Source organism: Myotis brandtii, unplaced genomic scaffold, assembly GCF_000412655.1.
Source record: "Myotis brandtii unplaced genomic scaffold, ASM41265v1 scaffold37, whole genome shotgun sequence".
Taxonomy (NCBI): domain Eukaryota; kingdom Metazoa; phylum Chordata; class Mammalia; order Chiroptera; family Vespertilionidae; genus Myotis; species Myotis brandtii.
In genome coordinates, this window is record NW_005364225.1 from 1,406,848 (window position 1) to 1,429,617 (window position 22,770).

The 22,770-nt window shown below is 37.5% G+C and overlaps 1 protein-coding gene and 1 long non-coding RNA gene across 2 annotated transcripts in view; both read left to right on the forward strand.

The window, feature by feature from the left end:
• Positions 1-22,770, forward strand: part of CNTN5 (contactin 5) — a 1,092,962-nt gene that overhangs the window by 571,889 nt on the left and 498,303 nt on the right. The gene's annotated exons all lie outside the window — the stretch shown is intronic.
• On the forward strand, positions 10,765-19,748 carry LOC106727119. Its single transcript, XR_001363280.1, has 3 exons — positions 10,765-10,925; positions 12,234-12,239; positions 19,736-19,748. It is a non-coding gene; the product is annotated as an uncharacterized LOC106727119 (long non-coding RNA).

Below are 22,770 nucleotides of genomic sequence, written 5' to 3' on the forward strand. Positions count from 1 at the left end.
TGGCTGAATGAATCCCGGCTGAATGAAAGCCGGTTTCTGGGGTTTTGTTTAGCTTCTTATTTGCAACATAGTACATAGTTGCTTAGAGTTGCAGCTGAGAGGCAGGCAAGTTAGGCGATGAACGTTGAAGTCTGCAGTCACTGGAGCAAGCAAGCCTCCCTGCTCGCTTCAGTGCATGGCTGCCGGCCGCCATCTTGGCTGACAGTTAATTTGCATATACTCACTGATTAGCCAATGAAAAGGGTAGCGGTCGTACGCTAATTACCATGTTTCTGTTTTATTAGTGTAGATTATTGACTGTATTCCCTTTGCTATACATAACATCCCCATAACTGATTTATTGTATAAATGGAAATTTGTACCACTTATTTCCCTTCATAATTTTCACCAATTTCTCACCTTTCTTTCTTCTTGCAACCATCAGTTTGTTCTCTGTACCTATGAATCTGTTTCTGTTTTGGTTTATTTGTTTGTTTGTTTTCTTTTGTTATAAAAATATATTTTTATTGATTTCAGAGAGGAAGGGAGAGGGAGAGAGGGAAACATCAGTGATGAGAGAGAATCATTGATCGGCTGCCTCCTGCACGCCCCCTACTGGGGATCGAGCCCACAACCCAGGCATGTACCCTTGACAGGAATTGAACCTGGGACCTTTCAGTCTTCAGGCTGATGCTCTAACCACTGAGCAAAACCAGCTGGGGCTCATAGGTTTTCTTTTTGTAGATTCTACATATAGGTGAAACCATATGGTATATGTCTTTATATATTTTGGATATTATCTCATCTTCTCACTCAGTAAGTTATCTTTTCATTTTGTTGGTGGTTTCCTTCACTCTGCCAAGCCTTTTTGGTTTGATATAGTCCCATTTGTTTATTTTGTCTTTGTTTCTTTTGCCCAGGGAAATATTCAAAAAATATTGCTAAGAGCTATGCCCAAGACTTCACTGCTTATGTTTTCTCCTAGGAGTTGTATGGTTTCAGGTCTTATATTTAAGTCTTTAATCCATTTTGAGTTTATTCTTGTTTATTATGGTGTAAGAGAGCAGTCTAGTTTCAGTTTTCTTAACACCACTTATTAAAGAGACTGTCTTTAATGCATTGTATATTCTTGCCCCTTTGTCATAGATTAATTGACTATGTAGGTGTGAGTTTATTTCTGGCTTCTCTATTGCATTGATCTATGTGTATGTTTCTATGCCGGCATCATGTTGTTTTGATTACTATACCCTGATAACATAGTTTGATGTCAGGTAGTATGATACTTCAATCTATGTCTTATTTCTCAAGATATCTTTGGCTATTTTGGGCCTTTTGTGGTTCCATGTTAATGGAGAGCCTTCAGTCTTCCTTCAGAAGGAATTGCTGGCCTAGCCACCCTGGCTCAGTGGTTGTGCGTCGACCTATGAACCAGGAGGTCATGGTTCAATTCTCGGTCAGGGCACATCCCCGAACTGTGCGCTCAACTCTGGTGTGAGGTTAGTAAAAGGCTGCTAATCAATGATTCTCTTTCATCATCAATGTTTCTATCTTTGTTTCTCCGTCTCTCTTCCTCTCTGAAATAAATAAAAATATATTTACAAAAAAGAAGGAATTGCTGTATATATAGATGTATATTTGTATCTTTGTTCCATCTCTCTTCCTCTCTGAAATAAATAAAAATATATTTACAAAAAAGAAGGAATTGCTGTATATATAGGTGTATATTTGTTGAGTCTGTGGGAGGATGTACTAGTAAGTTCAGGGTCTTTCTATGGCAGTGATGGCGAACCTATGACACGCGTGTCAGAGGTGACACACGAACTCATTTTTTTGGTTGATTTTTCTTTGTTAAATGGCATTTAAATATATAAAATAAATATCAAAAATATAAATCTTTGTTTTACTATGGTTGCAAATATCAAAAAATTTCTATATGTGACAGGGCACCAGAGTTAAGTTAGGGTTTTTCAAAATGCTGACACGCCGAGCTCAAAAGGTTCACCATCACTGTTCTATGGTAACATTGTGGATCTGCTACTAACATGTTCAAATCTACAGCATCTATTTGGCAATTAAGCTTCCTATGCATTAAGTAACTTGCCCAAGGTCTACAATATTAAGACTAGAATTCAACCCTCTATCTGCTACACTGTCATTGTATTGGTTATTTGAACATCATTCTCCTCAAGGTTTTTAACCCATAATAAAAATGAATAGATTTTTTACTCAAGAGAAAAAACAAACACAATTGATAGAATAAAGTTCCCCATATGAGAGATTATGGAATGGTATTAAGATCACAGTAGTGAATCTTATTTAAGAAGGTTATTTTTTCCTAAAAAGCTTGTGTGAGAATATATTGAAAATGTGTATAGAAATGTATTTGAGGAGGTACAATGCATACAAGTGTAAACGATGCTTTTTAAAATGTAGCAAAGGTAGAGAGGAGAGAAAGGATGAAGATGAATCAAGTTTTTGAGGCAAGGGATTAGAAATTTAAGGAAGTTCAAATCAGCCCCAGTGTTTTTAATGTATGAGGAAGAATACAGGTTCTGAGGCAGATAAGAGGACAGGTTTTGCCCAGATAATTCTGGGTACTCTTAGTAAGACTTTCTCCTTTCTTATACCCACAGCTCTCAGACCTTCCCTTCTACCTCTTCATATATATTATGTACCTGGAGACTAGCAGGATTCCCAGTCAGCCAATATTCTTGTTTTCTGATCCCCATGTGGATTTTTACACCTTTTTTTTTTTTTATCTGATACCATGTATTCCCTATCTACCCTCCTGAAACCCTTTTACCTCTGAAAGTCAAGATTGGCAGCAAATTCCCTGAACCCTGAACTTCTTCTCTCAGTATTCCCTCAAACACCATGCTCTAATTGAAATCTGGTCCTCCCCTAAGCACACATTTTCCCCGGACACCCTCAGTATTTTAATTTTTACTATCACTATCATCATTACATTATTAACATTCTTGTCTTCTGTAAGAAAATGAGGCAGCCCCCAAAAATATGTCATGAAGATAGGAGATGTGTCCTCTTTATTTCTTGCTTCTTTTAGATTCTCTCTTGCTCTCTCTCTCTCGAAAAAAAGTTTAGATAGCGCTATCCATTACTCCTCATTACAGTCAATTTCCAACTTGCCATTTACTCCTCTCATATAGTAAAGGAATGTATATGGAAATGACAGAACCATTTGTTCGTTTGCTTGCTTGTTTTAGAGGCTTTATATAAAATCAGCAGGAGAATCAGGTTCACTGTTATTTTTTCCAATATATTCTTGTCCTAATTCTTAGTGTTGTCAATATCCACATACTATTCTTCTAATACCCAGACCTATTAGTACCTTGTTCTCTCTTTTAATGACCTTGTCCTTTAAATTTTCTCAAATACCCATTTTCATTGTTGTATCCTAGATGTTGTCATTACCAATAGCCTTAATCACTTTCTAACAACACTCTCCCCCAAACCCCCAAATCATACATCCTAGTGTTTCAATTTCAACTATCTTTCTTCCATTGGAATCTACAGTCCATTGCTCCTAATGCTTTTTCACTGTCCTTCACTACTTCCAGGCTCTCATTGTCAGTATCATTTTCAAATGAGAAGGTAGGATACAGCGATCTTGTCACAAGGTCTCATAGTTATTAATTATTTGAGCTGGGATTTCAACCTAGGCACCTAGGCTCCAGAGAACTTGCATTGAACCATGAAGAAATACTCTCAGGTAATGATTGGTACATGTACCATAAAATATTGGTTGAATCCCATAAGCTGAATAACAGCATCTTTAAAATATTATAGTAACGCAGGGGCTACTAGAGGAGTAGAGGTCATCCAGTGGTATCTTATCTATTGATGACAAAAGTAAGTCATTGTAATTACAAGCGTTATATATGTTGCCTATTAGGAGAGATCAGGAAGGGCTCATTAAGGCTAATTGTATTGAATTAAGATGGAATTTGCATTGTACATCAAGTCATAAAAGATGGCATCCATTAGGCAAGTGCAAAGTTTGAATGTGTGCTTTCAAGATTAAGTTGACTACCTGATCATGTAGAAATAAACTTAAAGTCTATTGTAGAGTTTCAAAGTGGTCCAGCAAAGGGTAGAAAACAGGAATTTTCTAATTGCCTGATTAACTCTATAAACTGATGTGAAACTTGTCTTTCACAATTTTTACTGAAACTCTGGTGGGCCTCAGGACACAGTCATGCTGTTTCACACTTAGCACCAGAAGCACTGAGATTTGTGTGAGGAACACTGTATAAACCAAAATTAATTTTAGACTGTAATGAAAAAATGTTAAGCAACTATGCTAGAGAGCCATTTTCAAAGTATCCCCATAAAGATATATTTCTAGCATGTCACTGAAAGGTATTTTTATTTTTTTAATTCACATTGCTTTGATGTTTGAATAGTATTTATATACTGTGGGCAATCCTTTGATCCAAAACAAAAATGGTTTAATCTCTTCCTTTATAACTTTTTCTTTCCTTAATTTTATGGAAAAATAAGGAGGAAATGGATCCATTTATTAAAAACTATGATCAATAAATCTCAATTCAGTTATTTTTAAAAATGATCCATATTTCCCATTTTTTCTGAAACACATCTATTACATAATGCAAGTCTCCCAATATATCTGCATGTCCTTCAGGCTCCACCACTCAACAATTTCATCATAAGTGATTAGTTGTGCCCTGCTTTTCTAAAATTTAGAATGGTCGAACCGTAAGCTGGTACAAGCTTTACTAAACACAAACATATACGCAGATTATGATGACCTGGCCTTCAGTAAAGATGCGGCCTTTTTCAAACCTGATGATCGGGAAGCAATCTCCCAATTCTCTCCATTAGTTTTTTCTTAAAGACACAAGCTACTTGGCAACATCCAAATAAATAAATCCAGGGCTGAGTCTGTGCATTTCAAGGAAGTTTGAAACTCTTTTTAAAGCATTATTCCCTTGTGGACATATTGTCATTGGCACTTCCGGCCTCTCTCTTCACCTCTGGGGCCACGGCTACCACCACTAATGTAATCACTTATGAGTATTCTATGAATGGAGTAAACTGAACGGATCCCCATTTCCTTCCTCAGGAGTCCTGACATTAAAAGTAAAGAAATAAGCCAGTCAGAGAAAGATAAATATCACATGATCTCACTCATTTGTGGAATATAATGAGCAACATAAACTGATGAACAAAAATAGAACCAGAGACATAGAAGCATCAAACAGACTGTCCAACCTCAGAGTGAAGGGGGGGGGGGTGTGAGGGAGTAGGAGATCAACAAAGGACTTGTATGCATGCATATGAGCATAACCAATGGACACAGACAGTAGCAGGGGTGAGGGCATGTTCTGGGGGCGGGGGGAGCGGCCAGGGAGAGGTCAATGGGGGAAAAAGGAGACTCATGTAATACTTTAAACAATAAAAATTTTAAATAAAAAAAAAAGAACAAGGAAATAGAAGAAAAACAGGAAACTTACTTGTCTGGGAGTTCTGATGTGCTGTCTATCGTGTGTGTGTGTGTGTGTGTGTGTGTGTGTGTGTGTGAGTTAACAGACAAGTAATAACAATATTTTATGTATTAAGACTTTTCTTATAGTCTATGGACTGTGTAATATTTACCTCAGAGTTGTTTTTTCCTTTTATTTATAGAGTCTACATTTATTGTCTGAAACAAAAATTTGATAACACAAAATACCACAAATTTTCTTCAGCAAGAAATAGAGCAATTCCCTTGAGAGTTCTTCTGCAAGTTTTACTTAGAGCTAAACTCGTTATGTAGTAATAACCACTGATACTGCTGTCTTACCTCATACAATATTCTAAGTACTTTAATATGTTATTTTATTCAATCCTCACAACAATTTCTAAAAGATGGGAAACACTGTCTCCATTTTATAGATGGCAGTTCTAAGACACAGACTAAGTTATTTTTCAAGATTGTGCAATTCATAAGTGAAGAAGCCAAGAACTTCACACAGGTTTTTATATGACACATTTAGGAGAACAACAAATATTGTGGATTGTGCATGTAATCACTATGCAATGCCAACACCTTACTATTCTAAGTATACAGTAATTCCACTTAATCAAAAAATGTGATGTGTGATAGCTCTAGCCAGTTTGGCTCACTGGATAGAGCGCCTTCATACTGAAGGGTCCTGGGTTTGATTCTGGTCAAGGGCACGTACCTGGGTTGCAGGCTAGATCCCCGGCCCCAGTCAGGGCACGTGCAGGAGGCAACCAATCGATGTGTCTCTCTCACATTGATGTCTCGCTCTCTCTGTCTCTCCCCTTCCTTCCACTCTCTCTAAAAATCAATGGGAAAAATATCATCAGATGAGGATTAACAACAACAAAAAAGTATGATAAAATTCTGTAAATTATAATATAACTTTAAGTGAAAGAATAATAAAAGTTTGTGTTGGAAACAAACTTGAAAATAATTTACATCAAAATAATAGACAATATATTATTCTGTTCTTACTTTATAAACTCAAAACATAATAATATAAACGGTAATAAAATAACCTAAGAATGATTTTAACTCACAAATTAATTCTATCAGGTGAAGCTTTTCTTTCCAAGAAACCTTCCCTAATTCCCAGGCTAGTATGGATACTCGCTTTACCCCACTGTGCTTCCTTAGCAACTTTGGGACCCTCTCAGAGCCTAAACCACAGATTGCTGCCATATCACTTCCACCACACTCTATTAATTAAGTCCAGCACAAGACCTGCCCAGATTCTACTCATGAGGGGAAGAATATAATACATGGTAGAGAGAGGGGAGGACTTGTTAGTGCCCATCATTAGATGTAGTCTATAGACATGCCCATTTGAGATTTTCGATAATAATTTTAAAGTCAGCATAGTTTTTGTAATTTTATGTCCTATAATTTTTATTTATTAAAATAGATTTACAGAGCTGAATATAGGTATCGAACAGACAAATATTTGAATTCAACAATTGTTTTAGTTTATTGGGCAAGAAAAAAAAAAAGATGTGTCAGGAAAGGATTTAAAGATATACACAAGGCAGTTGCTATAGTAGGCGAAGAGCCAAGAGAAGAAGTATGCTCGAGAGTGGATGTTGAAAAACTGCATTGAGGACCTTTTGGGGTTAAGGAACTATTGGGATGGAAGTAATGGAGTTACTGGAGCTGAAATGATATAGAGCAGTGATGGCAAACCTTTTGAGCTCGGCGTGTCAGCATTTTGAAAAACCCTAACTTAACTCTGGTGCCGTGTCACATATAGAATTTTTTTTTTATATTTGCAACCATAGTAAAACAAAGACTTATATTTTTGATATTTATTTTATATATTTAAATGCCATTTAACAAAGAAAAATCAACCAAAAAAAATGAGTTCATGTGTCACCTCTGACACACGTGTCATAGGTTCGCCATCACTGGTATAGAGGGTGATCAGAGGGCAGATATAAAGAATCATACAGTTATTGGCAATGATAAGGAGACACAACATAGAACCAGAAATAAACCAGTGACAAAACAGTATAATAACCAAGTATGTGGTATAGTTCTAAAAGTTAGCCTTAATTTTAAAATAGAGAGTGATCATCAGAAGCTGAAGTGGACAGTTCCATACAGAAGGTGAGAATGAAGCAGAATTTTTGGACTGGAACACTCGGTGTTCCCCTGGGCAGGATGTCCCAGATTCTTTGTCCGCTGGAGTTGAAGAATGAATCCATGGACAGAAGACGGTATAGTAAAAGTGGAAATTTATTAAAGAACAAGTACAGACTCCCACATGGGGAGAGGGAAGGAGTCCCACTGAGTTCTTTTTCCCTATGGCTTATAAAGGCTGCAGATCCTGGTACCTTGATATGCCCTCTGATTGGTTATTATTCCCTTAGACTGGTTACTATAGTTACTCCTGGGCTCAAAGGTTGAACCTCATGTGGGACATGTGAGGTTCTCCCTCCCTTCTTCCTTATTGTTTTCCTATTCCCTTTGGCTTTCTTCTTCTCCTTCTGGATAAAGGGCTTCCTTCCCTTTATTTTGTAAATATAGATCTTTTGCTGTTCCCAGCGCCCTCATTCTATGGAAATGTACTAGTTGCAACCTTTCAGCTGCCCTATTCTATGGAAATATGTTTTCTGTTGCTCTGCAGCCCTGTGCTTCCTCCATGGTCCTCTTAATTTCCCAAATCTCTAAAATTTCCTAAACCTGTCCTAATTTACCCCTAAAATTCCTGTTTCAAGAATTGAGTTGAATCCTGGAGATAAGTAGGAATCAGCTAAAGAAGAGTGCAAGAAAAGGCACAGCTAAGACTTGGTAGCACTATTTGCATGGAGCGCTTAAAGAATTAAGAATGTATCAGGCTTTCCCACTCTCAGGTAAGCAGTTTGGAATTTGATCTTTGGAAAGTGGGAGTCATTGAAAACCTAATTTAGTAAGCAAATGATATGAAAATAATTATTTAGGAAGATTACTTTGACATGAGGAAAACTGCAAGATTGACTTTTGTAAGACTAAAAAGAAATATATATGTATATATATCAGTTAAAAGGATAGTGCAATAACCCATTGTGATGAAGTTCTTTAACATGTTCTTATTAGATGTGTAGAATTAAAAACTTTGCCACTTTATATATTTACTTATTGGGGAAAATCAATAATAAAAAAAGGAAGAGAAAGCCCTCAAATTTTTTGAACATATGATGAAGAGCATATGGTCTGCAGATGGTCCTCGAACAGTGAAATCCCTCAATGAAGCTGTTTCCAGTTGACCCTTTGCAAGTTTGACTATGTCTTATGGATCCTGATATTTTGCCACAAAGTCCTAGAAGGCTGTCTTGTATATGGTTTGAAAGCCATTTAAGGAAAACTCAAAAATAACTTGAAGAGTTTGTAGAACCGAAATAAAGTATTAGTTGAAGCAATAAATAGGCTCATTTCAACCATGAGTTGTCTCAGCAATCTCCTAACTGGAGAAACATGGTGTTGTCTCCAAAATGCACATTTGCAAAAATGCAAGGCACTGCATAATGCTGATTTCACAATTCACATAATCAGATTCCTGATTTGCTTTAGAAAGAGACTTCTAAAAGGCATTGATTTTGTTTTCTCCATCTACTGGATTCCAATGGTTCCCAGCCAAGAAGGATACACTTGCATTTACAGTGTTTAATATTATACTGACTTTTTTTTGCTTGCTTTTGCACTGGAAATCAATAATCCCTAATTCATACAACAAGTTTAAACAACAACAACAAAAAACAACTACATAGACCACAGTCTCTTTAAAGCTTCTAGTCTGTTATATTATGATATAAAGAGAATCTGTCAACATTTGGGATTCATTCATTCAACATACTCACTGGCACTTACTATGCATGAGACATTGTGCAAAGATCTTGTCATTATGAAACTTGCTTTATATAACTTACATTCTAGAATATGCCACGTTAACAAATGGTCCCCTGAAAAAGCTATTTCAGTAACGGGCTGTATCAGAATCCTCTTCCTTGTAAACAATGGCATGGTTCCTCCAGCTGTCTGGTCACTGCTCCTTCATTTGCTTACTACCTGATTGTCTTGATAGTGAAATTTGAGATACCAAGTAAATTCTCCCCTATATTTTATTATAGTTTAAGCAGAAACTATATGTTCATTGTGTATACCTTCTCCTACACTATACCATTTCAATATTTTGATTAAATTTCTCTATGAATGTTGTAGGCCATAAGAAAACAGCATTGGAGATTAAATTCATTCATTCAACAAAATAGTGTGATGTCTACTCTGTATTAGGAATTGTGTCAAGGTCATCATTGATACTTAGTAAAAATAATTAAATAGTTATATAATTAGAGGGAAATACACTAAATTCTTGTATAAATGGAAAACATGTTTTGATAGTTTATTTTATTTTTTCATTTATTTTATTTTCCTGTTTTGTTTTTTCTTTTGTTTCATTTCTCTCTCTCTTTTCCTCTTAATTTCTTAATTATTTTTTAACTACTGAAAATACTAGATGGCTTTGTTTTCTTAAGATTTTGATGATGGAACATACACATTGGCATTGGGCAAACTCTTACAGCATTGAAAGGGAGAGGCTGCTGGGCAGAAACACTGGTTTCACCCAGGGGCAGTATAGCAGCACCCTGGAACTGTAACAACAAAGGGAGCGGGTTAGATATGGCAAATGGGGTAAAATAAGCTAGGCTTCTTGGAGCTTCCTGAGGGTTGGCTAATTTGAATAAATTCGGCAGATTCTGGAGCATAGAAGCTATTCCTATTAGATCTGGTGCATGGTGGCCCAGAGTATAAAGGTCTGATACAGAAAGAGGTTGGAATGTGGACTTACTCAGATACTCAAAAAGGGGAAGTGACTGGTCTCTAGCCAGGGCCTGAAAACTGAATCAAGACAAACAAACAGCAACAAAAAACTATTACATGGCTCTATCTAATGTGTTTGATCAGGCTATGAAAGACAGAATTTTTAAAAATCTACAATTGAGCAGGGTAACTTTATTACCCTTTCCAAGCTCAGGGAACGGCAACAGTTCACCATGCATATGCACCCATGATCATAACTCTTGAAGTATGAAAACAATACCAGAGGTGTACATTGTCATTTACATCTATCAGATATTTCACTTTTCCCATTATGAACACTGCATGTGTGTTTGTGTGTGTGTAGTCTTATTTAATCCTTAAAATAATCACTTTGAGTGTATATGATCTCCATTTTGCAGGTGAGGATTAAAGTTGAAATCCTTTGTAACTGTGAGGTCCCAAGACCCCCGATGTGCCTGACGGAGAGGGCGACGACCCCAAGTCAAACGCCGAGACCAAGACTTGATGCAAAAGCAAGAGGATTTATTACAAGCGCAGCGCAGGGACTCTCAGGCAGACACGCAGCAACCCGAAGGAAGTGCTGGCTGACTGGGAGCCCCGAGCAGTTGCAGAGCATAGGTTTATAAAGGCAAAAACCACACGCAGGTGGTCAGGAATGTCAGGGCAATAGCCACACGCAGGCGGCTTGGAATGTCAGGAAACTAGGTTAACAGTTAATGGACAGGTCTGGTTTGTGTTAGCAGTTGACTCATCTCCTAGGGGTAGAGTGGTCTGTCTTTACTCAACCTGATTCTAGGGGAGATAAAATAGCTATGTTACGACCAGACCAGGGCACCAGAACTTATGGGAAAGGTCAGCTAAAACAGATCATTTACTGGAAACAGACCAGGGTATCAGAACTTATGGGAAAGGTTAGCTAAAACAGATCATTTACTGGAAAAGCTAGTTAAGAAGGGGAAGGGAGGTTCCAGCAGTCTTTCATAACTTGCTCAGTGAATGGCACAGGCAAGTCTGCCTGATGCTGCCACCCATGTTTTTACCTACTATATGTGAAATTATATCCTCCATTAATTCCAAAACTGCATTGGCATTTTGAATTCAGTAGTGAATAAGATAAATATCTGCCCTCAAGCATCTTACATTCTGGTGGATTCTTTAAAAGCAAGGTAGCCATTGAAGACAGTTCTTTGAGAGATATTTGATCATATATTGTTATTCTGATGTCTCCTCTCCTGCAGTTTTATAGTTCAGTGCTTTATGATTTGCTAATATAAACATCATATGTAATTTCAAATTTTTTAGCAGCCAATTAAAAAAATAAAAATAAACAATGGCATTAACTTAATATAGTATACTCAAAATGTAACTATTTCAACATATATTTATGGGAAAATATTTAATGATATATTTCAATTATTTTTATGTTACCAGATATTCAAAATCTAGTGAGGATTTTACATTTAAATGCATCAGACTAGGCACATTTAAGGTGCTCAGTAGCTACATGTGACTAGTGTGTACTTTATTGTACAACACAGTTTTGGTGATATGACTGCTGCTATCAAACACTCCTAATGTATGAGACATGCCAATAATTATCCAATTATCTAATTTTCCAGCACCATCTTCAATTAAACCTGTATCATCAGTGAGAAATTACAAAGTTTGTCATCACTGATACCAAAGTACATAAAAAATTCATACAGCTTTGTGAAATCAAGGATCCTATAGCAATAGTCTCATATTTTTACTAATAGTGCATTCTTTACTCAAGTTTCAGAAGTCTTCACATTTTTCACTGCCATGTTCTTTGTTTTTGTCAAAGAGAAAAAATCTTCATATGAGCAAAACCAATGGACACAGACAGTAGGGGGTTTAGGGCATGTGCTGGGGGGTGGGGAGGGCCAGGGAGAGGTCAGTGGGGGAAAAGGAGGCATATGTAATACTGTATGTAATACTTTAAACAATAAAGAATTTTTTTAAAAAAGAAATACACTAACAAAACTAGCAGGTGGTGAAATTCAGCCAGTAAGAAGTTTCTGGGTAAATACATTTGGAAGTTCACATAATTAACCTAAAGCTTAAAAACTAACCCACTTGAAAATCACAAATGGTGCTTTTATCAACACATTTCATATCACATGTGAAAATAATAATATGTGGATTATATATATATATATGTTTATATTATATAGAATATCATTTTTACTTTAAAGAAATAAGTAATAGGAAAATTGTGGATAATAATAAAATTTCACTTCAAAGCAGATTGCATTTTGGGGGGAATCCTTTACCCTTTGGGTTGACATTTACATCATCATAAAGATCAGGAAAATATAGCTTGGAAGACATAATTATTAAAACATCATTCAAAATGAATGAACAAACAAATAAAGCACATCTCTCTCTGAAAGGTGCTGGGATTCCCATTTGACTGGAGTATGTGTCACATTACCAGGAAGAATGGAACGGGGTGGGACTGGTTCAGCAGGATCCCCACGGAGAGAGTGGCATCTAACGTCCAACCTGCACCTGCTTACCTACCACGTCCGATTGTAGGACATTGTCTTCATTGTTGCTTCTGTTCAAAGAGATTTTTGTAAGGATCAGTTTCACTCTAGAGTCGGGCACACAGCAAGCACTTCAAAGACATAGGTAAATTGAACTAAAGTATTAAGTCTAGGCAGGGAGCTTTTAAAAACTTTAGTTGGCATCAATGACTGGGTATGTTAAATGTGGTCATAACCTTGTTGTGTTGTCTGTAGGTTAAAACATATCGATCTTTATATTTTAGGCATTTGGCAAATGCTGTTTCCCTCACTAATTTATCTTCACTTGGTGATAAATACACCCACAATCCCCAAATATTATGAAATACTATAAGATTATTTCAGAAGTTTAAAGATAAAACAATTTAGTTGTAGTTAATGACTTTGAGAAAGACTAAGCCCAGTCATAAAGCAAAAGTATTTTTAGAATAACTGAGAAAAGAAAGGGTTTTGTTTAGTTTTCTCTTCTTCACTAGGCTTATAAATATGAAATACAAGAACTGAAGTTTTTCCTTCTCTAAAGGGGTATAGCAGTGGGTGGAAAGGGCACTGAAAATGGAAGGACCCTAATCCGAACCCCAGAGTGGTTACACGAAAGGATTTACCCATTGCCATGATTTGAAGATTTGTGTCTCACCAAAACTCATATGTTGAAATTCTAGTGTCCAATGTGATGATGTTAGTAGGTAAGAGGATTAGGTCATGAGGCAGAGACCTAGTGAATATGGTTCGTGCCTTCTGAAAGAGCAAATAGAAAGATCCCTTGCCCCTTCAGCCATGAGAGGATAGAAATGGGAAGAGGGCTGTCACCTGACCATGCCTCCATCCCGATCTCAACTTTCAGCCTCCAGAACTGTGGGAGGTAAATGTCTATCCTTCATAATATTGGTGGTGGTGTTAGACCTCTGTTCCTGAGTTCAGCAAAAAAAAGAATTCAGAGCCAAGAACTGTAGCTCAAGAAGTTTATTTAGCATTTTAGGAAGAAAGTCTCAGAGGCTTTTAGAAGTGAGCCAGTTAGGCTGCGTGGACTCAGGAAACAAGTTACAGAGGCAAGAGAAAGACCCTTGGAGCTTAGGAAGAAAGGCAGAGAAAACGTGTCTAAGGAAAGAGGCGGGGCGTGGGGTGAGGTGCAGATATGCTCTATGCTCACTGGACCCCTTGCTTTAAGGATTTTTTAATCTGTTTTCTAACGGTGGGTGTTTAGGAGAGATCTCAGGGGGGATCTTGATAGAATGTTCCTGCCCTGCCCATGCCTAACTGCCTACTCTATCAAAAGGCATTCACTCTGTGGTATTTTGTTATAGCGGCCCGAATGGACTAAGACACCTGTGGTACTAATCGCTATGGGTGCATGTCCAATAAAAGGTGAACTTGCTTGTTAAGGACTATGCAGTATAATAGCATTGCCAGTATAGCATATACATAATATTTGCTCATTATTTTGAAAAAGCCAAGCGAATAGAATAGGAATAGAGCTATCCACTTTTGAAGTAAAAGAGAAGAAAGAAGCTTGAGAGCATACTTGTGTCAGGGCTGCCCCAGCGGCTTGGAAGCTTTATGTGAATTAGAGTTGCTTTCCCTCCTGCAGCTGAGCTGACAGGAACAGGCTGCATTCCAGCCCCTGGCCCGCCCTCAGCAGGCATCAGGGGTAGCGCACCAACAGAAGGGGCAGTGAATATGTACCAAACACTGGAGTGAATTTCTTAACTGAAGAAATACAAATGTCTAGCATTAATAATACTTAATCGCTCCTTACTCCCTCCCCAAAGAAACCATCAACGCACATGGAGTAGCCTGCTCCTGCCTCACTGCTTATGGTAACTCTGCTGTCAAAACCAATTCGATGTTACATTTTCTGCTCACCTGAAATTCTCTTTATTTGACACTATTTTATTTTTAGCTATTCAAACTCTATCCATTTTTATTTTCTTTCCAGCTTGAAATCCATATTTGCTAAGAAAAACAACAACAACAACAAAAAAAACATTTTAGCCCAGATATATATATATTTTTTGCCTTTGAATTATGGTAGGGTATTGTTGACTAGAATATTTATGTGTGCAATTACTATTTATTTGCTTATTAATGAATTATCCTCTCTCTTCCAAAAGGCTTTGAAGCACTTTACAGTTTAATAGGTTTGAGTAAATAAGGTAGCAGAGAATATTAGAGTTCTCCAGAGAAAAGAAAGAATAAGTGTGTGTGTGTGTGTGTGTGTGTGTGTTTATACAAATGCTATATAATATGCTGTAGTATTGGGATATAGATATTTTACACATATATTTATTTTAAGGCATTATCTCATGTGACCGTATGATTGTAGAGCAGGTGTGGGAAACGGGCCATGAAATCATTTGAGCTGGCCCTGCCAAGGCATTATGGGTGAGTTAATGAAATGTTTGACCAAATACAGCAGGCTAATTTTTAAGTTGATAATTTTGTATGGCCCTCAGATAATGTTATAAATATCCAAATCCCCTCGACAGAAAAAAAGGTTCCCCACCCCTGTGGTAGAGACTGGCAAGCCCAACATGTATAGGTCAGGTTAGGAGGCTGGAAATACAGACGGAAGTTGATGGTGCAGTCTGGAGTCTGAATTCCACAGGCCAGCAGGCTGACAATATAGACAGAGTTTCCAGGTTTCCGTTTTGAGGAGAATTCTTTCTTCTCCAGGAAGCCTCATTCTTTGTTTGGAAAACCTTCCACTAGTTGGATGAGGCCTTATGTAGGGAAACTCTCACTGAGATCAAATAATCAAGCAATTACAGTTTACATTACCTTTGAAATTCTAATTAGACCAACATGAATTACAGTAGTTCTGTACCTATCAGAAAAACTCATGTAAATCACCAATTTCGGTACATTGAAGTTAGCATGAAGTAGTCAGAGTAACTTGTTTCTTTATCTGGGTTACTATAGTTTTCTTCAAGGCAGCGCTAATTGTTTTGTATTCCTAAATAGTGGGATGGGATTCTGTAGATTATGACAACCTCCTCTGTTTCCTAAATCTCACATACCAGGAGATTTCACCTCTTACACTTAATTTATGGCTTAAAAATAAGCCCTTTAGCCCTGGCTGTTGTGGCTTGGTTGGTGGTGGGTTCAATTCCAGGTCAGGGCATATACCCAGGTTGCAGGTTTGATCGATGTCTGTCTGTCTGTCTGTCTGTCTGTCTGTCTCTCTCTCTCTCTCTCTCTCTCTTTCTCTCTCTCTCTCTCTGTCTCTCTCTCCCTCTCCTGCCCTTCCTCTCTCTAAAATCAATTTTAAACAATAAAAATAAGCCCTTTGGAAGCTTTCTACTTTTTGTCCTACTTGGAGTTTTATTAAAAGAGAATTCAACAAAATTTTATCTACCTTAAGGCAGGATAAGTATTTTCTCTCTAGTACACTTACATAGTATATCCTGGTGCTATGTGACTGTCTGGTATTACAAACTATTATATATTCCACTGAATGAATTTTGTAAAAATATGCCTCATAAGGATGAACTGTTTCATCTGTTTATGAATACCCCATGGCCTCCTCCACCGAGTATGCAGCCTTTTACTAACCAGGAGAAAAATAGTTTAATTTCATGGTTTACAAGTAAGAAAAATAATACCTTCAATAATGAAAATTAGGATCTATAAAAGAATAGAAAAGGAAATGTAACTACTAAATGTTATGGGAAGCAATATAAAGATTAGTTCATTTAATTAGAACATAACACAGCCATAGTGTTCAGCTATTCACAGTAGAATAAAGTGTGAAAGACAGGATGGTGAGTCTGAGTCCTAGGTTGGCCTCTGAGGACTCTATGACTTTTACTGAGTCTGTGTTCTCTCATAAAATATCAGAATCACAAAGCTTATCCTATAGGGTGATGGGCAATTATGTAATTGTTTAGTAAATTCTGAGTGTATTCCAAACATGAAGTATGCCATGTAGTACTTAACATTTAAGTTTTCTTTTTCTGATACCACTGGGATGGGAAGCAAGAAACCTTGGTTCAAAAACTAATAATTTGCTCTCTTTTGTCCAATCAATATTTTTGGGTGACAGTAATTTCTAAGTGGGATTTTGGTGGAAAGAAAGACATTTCCTGGGTTTTTATAGCTCTAAAACTCTTAATATTATTTGCAGCTTTATTTTAAATAGCTATGTAGAGATTTTGTCTATTTAAATTAGATCAATAAATTATAATTTCAAGAAAGTATTAGTGACTTGTGCAAGACCCCATAGAAAGTCAGCAGCTGTGTGGAGATAAGAAATTTAGAATAGAGCCCAGAATCTGTTACTACTGGCTGTGTTATTTTACTGAAAGTTATTTTATCCCTACCTTGGTAATACTTTCAGTTACTATAATGCAATTGATTCTGTTCTTGTAAATCATTATGGGAAATATGGATGTACTCGGCACACTTTCATTCACTGTGTCAGACCCTGCGCTAATTAACGGATCGGAACAACCAGAAGCATAAGGCATAGCTTCTGCCTCCAGAAACTCAGTCTCGCAGAGGATCTTACAGATTGCCGTTTTTGCACCAGGTTGTGTCGCTGAAGTCGGTAATGTGCAATGTGCTCTGGGTACTTCAATTACACAGCTTCCTTCAACATTTGCTATGAGGGATCTCAAAAGGAAGGATAGGAAAAACGCATTGCTTTGCTCATTAACAGCATGGTGAAGAAAGAGATATATCATTCTGAAAGAACAATGAAGACGCTCATTTCTATCAGGAATTTGTACATTCGCTGTGGCATTTTGAAGTCCTGTGCCTGATTATGTATGCACACATCACACATATAAGTCATCCCCATCATACACATTTTCTATTTAATCTTCACAGCAAACCTGTGGGATAGATTTATCCTACTATTACAAAAGATGAATCCAATGTTCAGATATGAGGACATATAATTTAGCTATTTGTCTTCCTCATTAAATTGTAAGTTCTTGGGAAAGAGAATATAATAGTGAAAACAACTTGCTTATCCTGAATTATATGCCCCATGAAAGCTGTGTGTGTACCAGAGCAACTTAACCTCTCTAAATACTGGTTTCCTTGCCTATAGAACAGAATTATGTGAAAAGAATAGAAAGTCTTGGTAGGGCCCAGCACGGATTAGTTATACAATACATGCGTTCTACATGCAGGACACTATTCTATATGGTGGAGAGCCCACAAATAGCTTAGTAATGATGTGGAAGGGATGTCATCCAATAACCTCTACATGGGAGCTTCTTATACAGCCGGTGGCTTAGTAGCGTTAAAAGAGTCAAAGCCATTTATTACTTATTTGCAAAATCATAAATGACTTGCAAATGATAGGGACATGTTATTTTAATAACTCGGTGAAAGCTTAAGAGACTCTTGCCTAAATCCAGGTAGGAATTAAAGTGTTATGATTCTTCTTATTCTACCTCCAACACACACAGAGTAGTGATCCAGAAACAGTGACTGCTGAACAGGACTTAAAGTGAAACACACACAAGAGAACCTTTATCGATCTTGACTTTTACACCTCGGTCAAACCTAACACGGAATATGAAAGCTTTCTCACCTAAAATAGAAAAACCCATATGTTGCAATTCGGGGGAGAAAAACACAAAACTTACAAACACGTCTGAGTTGATAAAAACAATGTCTTGATTACCAGGACGGTACCCACAGACCTAAGCATTCAGCCTCATTAATTACCATTTGGAACCAAAGTGACCACTGTCAGTCCTGCGGCTTATACCCAACCTGTGACAAAAGAAACCAACAGCTTGACTGTAGCAAATTCCCTACGGAAGCAGGACACATAGAGGATAATGATTCCTTTAAGCAATATTGGAGAAGCTTAAAACAGCTGCCCTCAAAAAAGGCAGAGACTCTTTAAGGACAAAAAGAAAAGTAAGGAAGTTCTGTCCCTCCATGTGGGGAAAGTGAGCAGCTGTCTTACCTGCCTGTGCAGAAGGCTGTGTTTGAAGACCTAAACTCCAAAACTTTAAAGGAGACCTTATTTTTACTTTCTGTTGCTTCATTCCCTGTGCTATTCAATTTCACAATTACAAAGATCAATCCTTTCAACGAGTTGATTGATTGCCATCATTGATTTTGAACACAGAGGGTGGTGAGGAAACATACATAAGTCTTGCTCGACATTTCAGCAAATTTCCTTCATTAAGTGTTTCTATTGGCAAACCTGAAATGTATGTTCTTGCCTTGGAAATGGTTCCCTGACGAGCATAAATTGCTGGTCGTCCCCTTGCTCATCCTTATAAATTTTTTAATTAGGGCAGTGGTAAAACAGAATCGATGAAAAGTGCCACTTTCTAAGTGCTGGAGGAACAAACAAAAATAAAACTTGACTAGTGGCAGTGTAAACCGACTCTAAACTTCTAAAAGCCTTCCAGAAATATCAGAAAGTATTTTCACGCCTAATTTCTTTTCTCTCCTTTTCTAAAGTCTCAATATTCTGTTTCCTTCAGACTTTTTTACACAGGCATTTTGGCGTTCTTAGCTGGAACTGAGTCCCTTTGGCTAAGAATGGAAAATAGTACTGTGATGCTCAGCTAAGCAGTTTTTGCAGGGCTAACTTCTGTGGCTGCCCTGTGAAATAGCTTTCATCTTACGTCAGCCTCTATTGCTAGACAGCACCTACCGGTGTTAGAAAGGATTCTCTCGGCCTCGCTCAGAATATATGCAATGACTGCTATTTTAAGTCTACTGCTGTGGGTACCAAAACATTCAACGACCACACAGTTCAAATATCTGCTTTCCCTCTTTGCACCTTCAGTCAAGCCTCCCTCCTGTATGCTGTGAAGACATTTAATTCAATTCAGTGAACATTTATGAAGAGCGTTCAGTACTTTGTTAGGCACAGGAAGCACACATGAAGAAGACATGAGCTTATAAACTGTTAAGGAAGATAGTCAGGTAAACAAATATAACCAAGTGTGATAAGTGAACACACCGCCGGACTCTACTGAAGGTACAGAGGTGAGAGAGGAGAGCAATGCTGAACTCTTCCGTTGGTGCAGGTGAGAAAGGTGATCAGGAAGGCACCCTCAGAAAGACAACCTGAGTTGAATTTGAAAAGATTATGAGGTTTTGCCTTTTTTAAAATCAAAAGTGACAAATAGATGGTTAAGGTTTCCTGAAAACATTTAAGTTTTAATTTGAAAAAAACAAACAAACAAAAAAAACCCAACCACAAAACAAAATAACTGTAGTCAAATTTTGGAAACTCTCCTCTCTTGAAGAAGAGTAACTCTTGACCCCTCCCTGCTCTTTGCCTCACTACCCACGTTTATGTCTGGTGACTCACACTTTCTCTGCTGAGTTTGACAGCCCACTCTACTAATCACTACAGTCTGTCTATGTGTTTGCTATAGCACTGCACTAAACTGGAATCTTTTGTTATTGCCCCTTTCTCACTTTTTTTCCTTTCTTTCTTTACTGCTGCATCAGAATTAACAGATTTTATTCTTCCATGCCTCATCAACATTGCTTATTAAGCTTTTCATATGAAACTCTTTCACCTCACTGTTTCAATTTCCTCATCTCTACTATGACAGCAGCAGTACCTACTTGAAAGGGTCCTTGTGAGGATTAAATCAGTCACCGTGTGAAAAATGCTTAGAACAATGCAAAGCCCATTGTGCAAACTCAACAAATATTATCAGTATTGAGAGAGTCAAGAAGAGCACCCCACACCCAGGAACCTTTTCAGGTAAATTGCCTGTTTATCCCCCTTGGAATACTCCCAGTTTGAAACTGGCACTTTAAAAATTCAGTCAATATTTGAAAGAATGTAAAAAAGCTCCATGGGCCAGACACCTCTTTTCTAAATCCAACAGGACTTTCTCAAGTGTGGGTAAAAGGGACATGCAACTTTTACTTCTGTCTTTTTATCTAACATGCATCTTTTTTCATCTAAAGCAAGTATATTTTAGTTATAGATTATGTGACGGTAGCTCCCAGTGGGGGATCAGTAGGGGCCAGCTTAGAGGTTTCAAGCTTCCCTCATAGCTAAGTGTAGCCATATAACTGTGCTCTGGCCAATGGCACATGAAGAGCAGCACTGCTAGCTCTTGACCTTAAAACCATAGGATGTTGAATTCCCTGCTCCCTTTCTTCTTCCTACTGGCTGGGAGTTGGTGGAAATTGAACCACCTGCCATGTATGCACAGGTGAAAGTTAAAAATCAGAGATGGCATGCACAAGTAGCTTCAAAAAGCTTGCTCACCTTTGGATGGATACACAAGAAAAAGAAAACAAACTTCAATTTTGGCACGCTAATTAGAGTAGGTTAGTCTGTACCCAGAGAAATGAAAGAGAAGTAACTTAATGTAGAGAAGTGTAAATCTACATTGAATTGATATTTCCTTTCTATACTAATATTCTGAGTCTATTCACCACAAAGTATTTGAAGCACTTAATATAATATTTAACATCTATCCTCCTTCTAAATAAGAAATGTTTCTTTAAAAGTGGTAGAAGAGCCCTGGCCAGTTTGGCTTTGTAGACGCAAGGGTCTCAGGTTCGATTCCTGGTCAAGGGCACGAACCTGCTTTGCAGGTTCCATCCCCCACCCAGGTTGGGGTGGGAATGGGAGGCAACCGATTGACGTGTCTCTCTCACATCGATGTTTCTCTCTCTCTTGCCCTCCTTCTCCCTCCTCCCATTCTCTCTAAAAACCAATGGGAAAAAATATCCTTGAGTGAGAAAAAAAAAAGTGGGAGAAGAAAGTTTCAGTGGTTATAGTATCTATATTATCTACTTTTACCTTAACTACCATTTCAGTCTAGTTGTAGAGCAATATTGTAAATCTATCAGACTGATATATCTCTACACAATCATATATTGGCTCCAAGATTCATGAGACTGAAGTTTGAAAAACTAGAAGGAGTTCTATGTTCTATTCTACCTGGAAGCTAAGAGCCACTCTTACCTCTTCTATCAGTGAAAAAAAAATTAAATCATGTTTTCCCCAAAATGTATTAAATGATGTTTTCCCCTACTTATTATCAAAATCTAACTAAATGTGCTATATATAGCTATTCCTTAAGAGATAGAAGAAATAGAAGTATCACTTGGAATAAGTGAAATTAAGTGTGAACATTTATGCTCATCATAGGAATAATATCTTTCTAAACATAATCTCTGAGAAAATTCCCTCTTAAAGCATCAGAGATAAAGTGCAATTTATATTCATACTTTTTCATCTCATTAGAATCTTTTGTGAGCAATCTTTAGCCTGCAGCATCTGTTTCTGCTTGTAGAAATGCGGTTAGAAAGCAAAATTGAACTATTTGGGCTCTCAAAGTTCACATTAAAGCTGGTCTAGACAAAATTTACTTTGGCCTTTCAGTTAATTAACCAACTTAACTGTTAACCTCACCTCTTACAGTGTTAAAGAAGTGAGATATTCGTCTCTCACAATTATAACTTAAAGCTTGTATGGGACAAGATGATAGTTTTTCTCATCAACTTAATGTCCTTCCCCCAAAGAGAAATGTGCATTTAAATGGAAGATATGGAACGTATCAAATTTAACATAACAACTTCTATTGCACTTTTCAAAAATTTCTGTTTTTCACCCTAAGGGGAATTTATTCACTCCTCTTTTGTAAATCAGGTAATAAAACATTTCTTGTACAACTTTGTTTAAAGTCTCTGCCCCCTCACATCCTTCCAGCTGCATATTAAGTTATTGTTATCTAAACACTTTCTGCCCTATATAGTAATACAGGTTGCGTTTCAATTACTGACATGCATATTATATATATATACTAGAGGCCCGGTGCACAAAAATTTGTGCACTGGGGGGGGGAGGGGGGTCCCCCAGCCCGGCCTGTGCCCTCTCGCAGTCTGGGACCCCTCGGGAGATAACGACCTGCTGGCTTAGGTCTGCTCCCGGGTGGCAGAGGG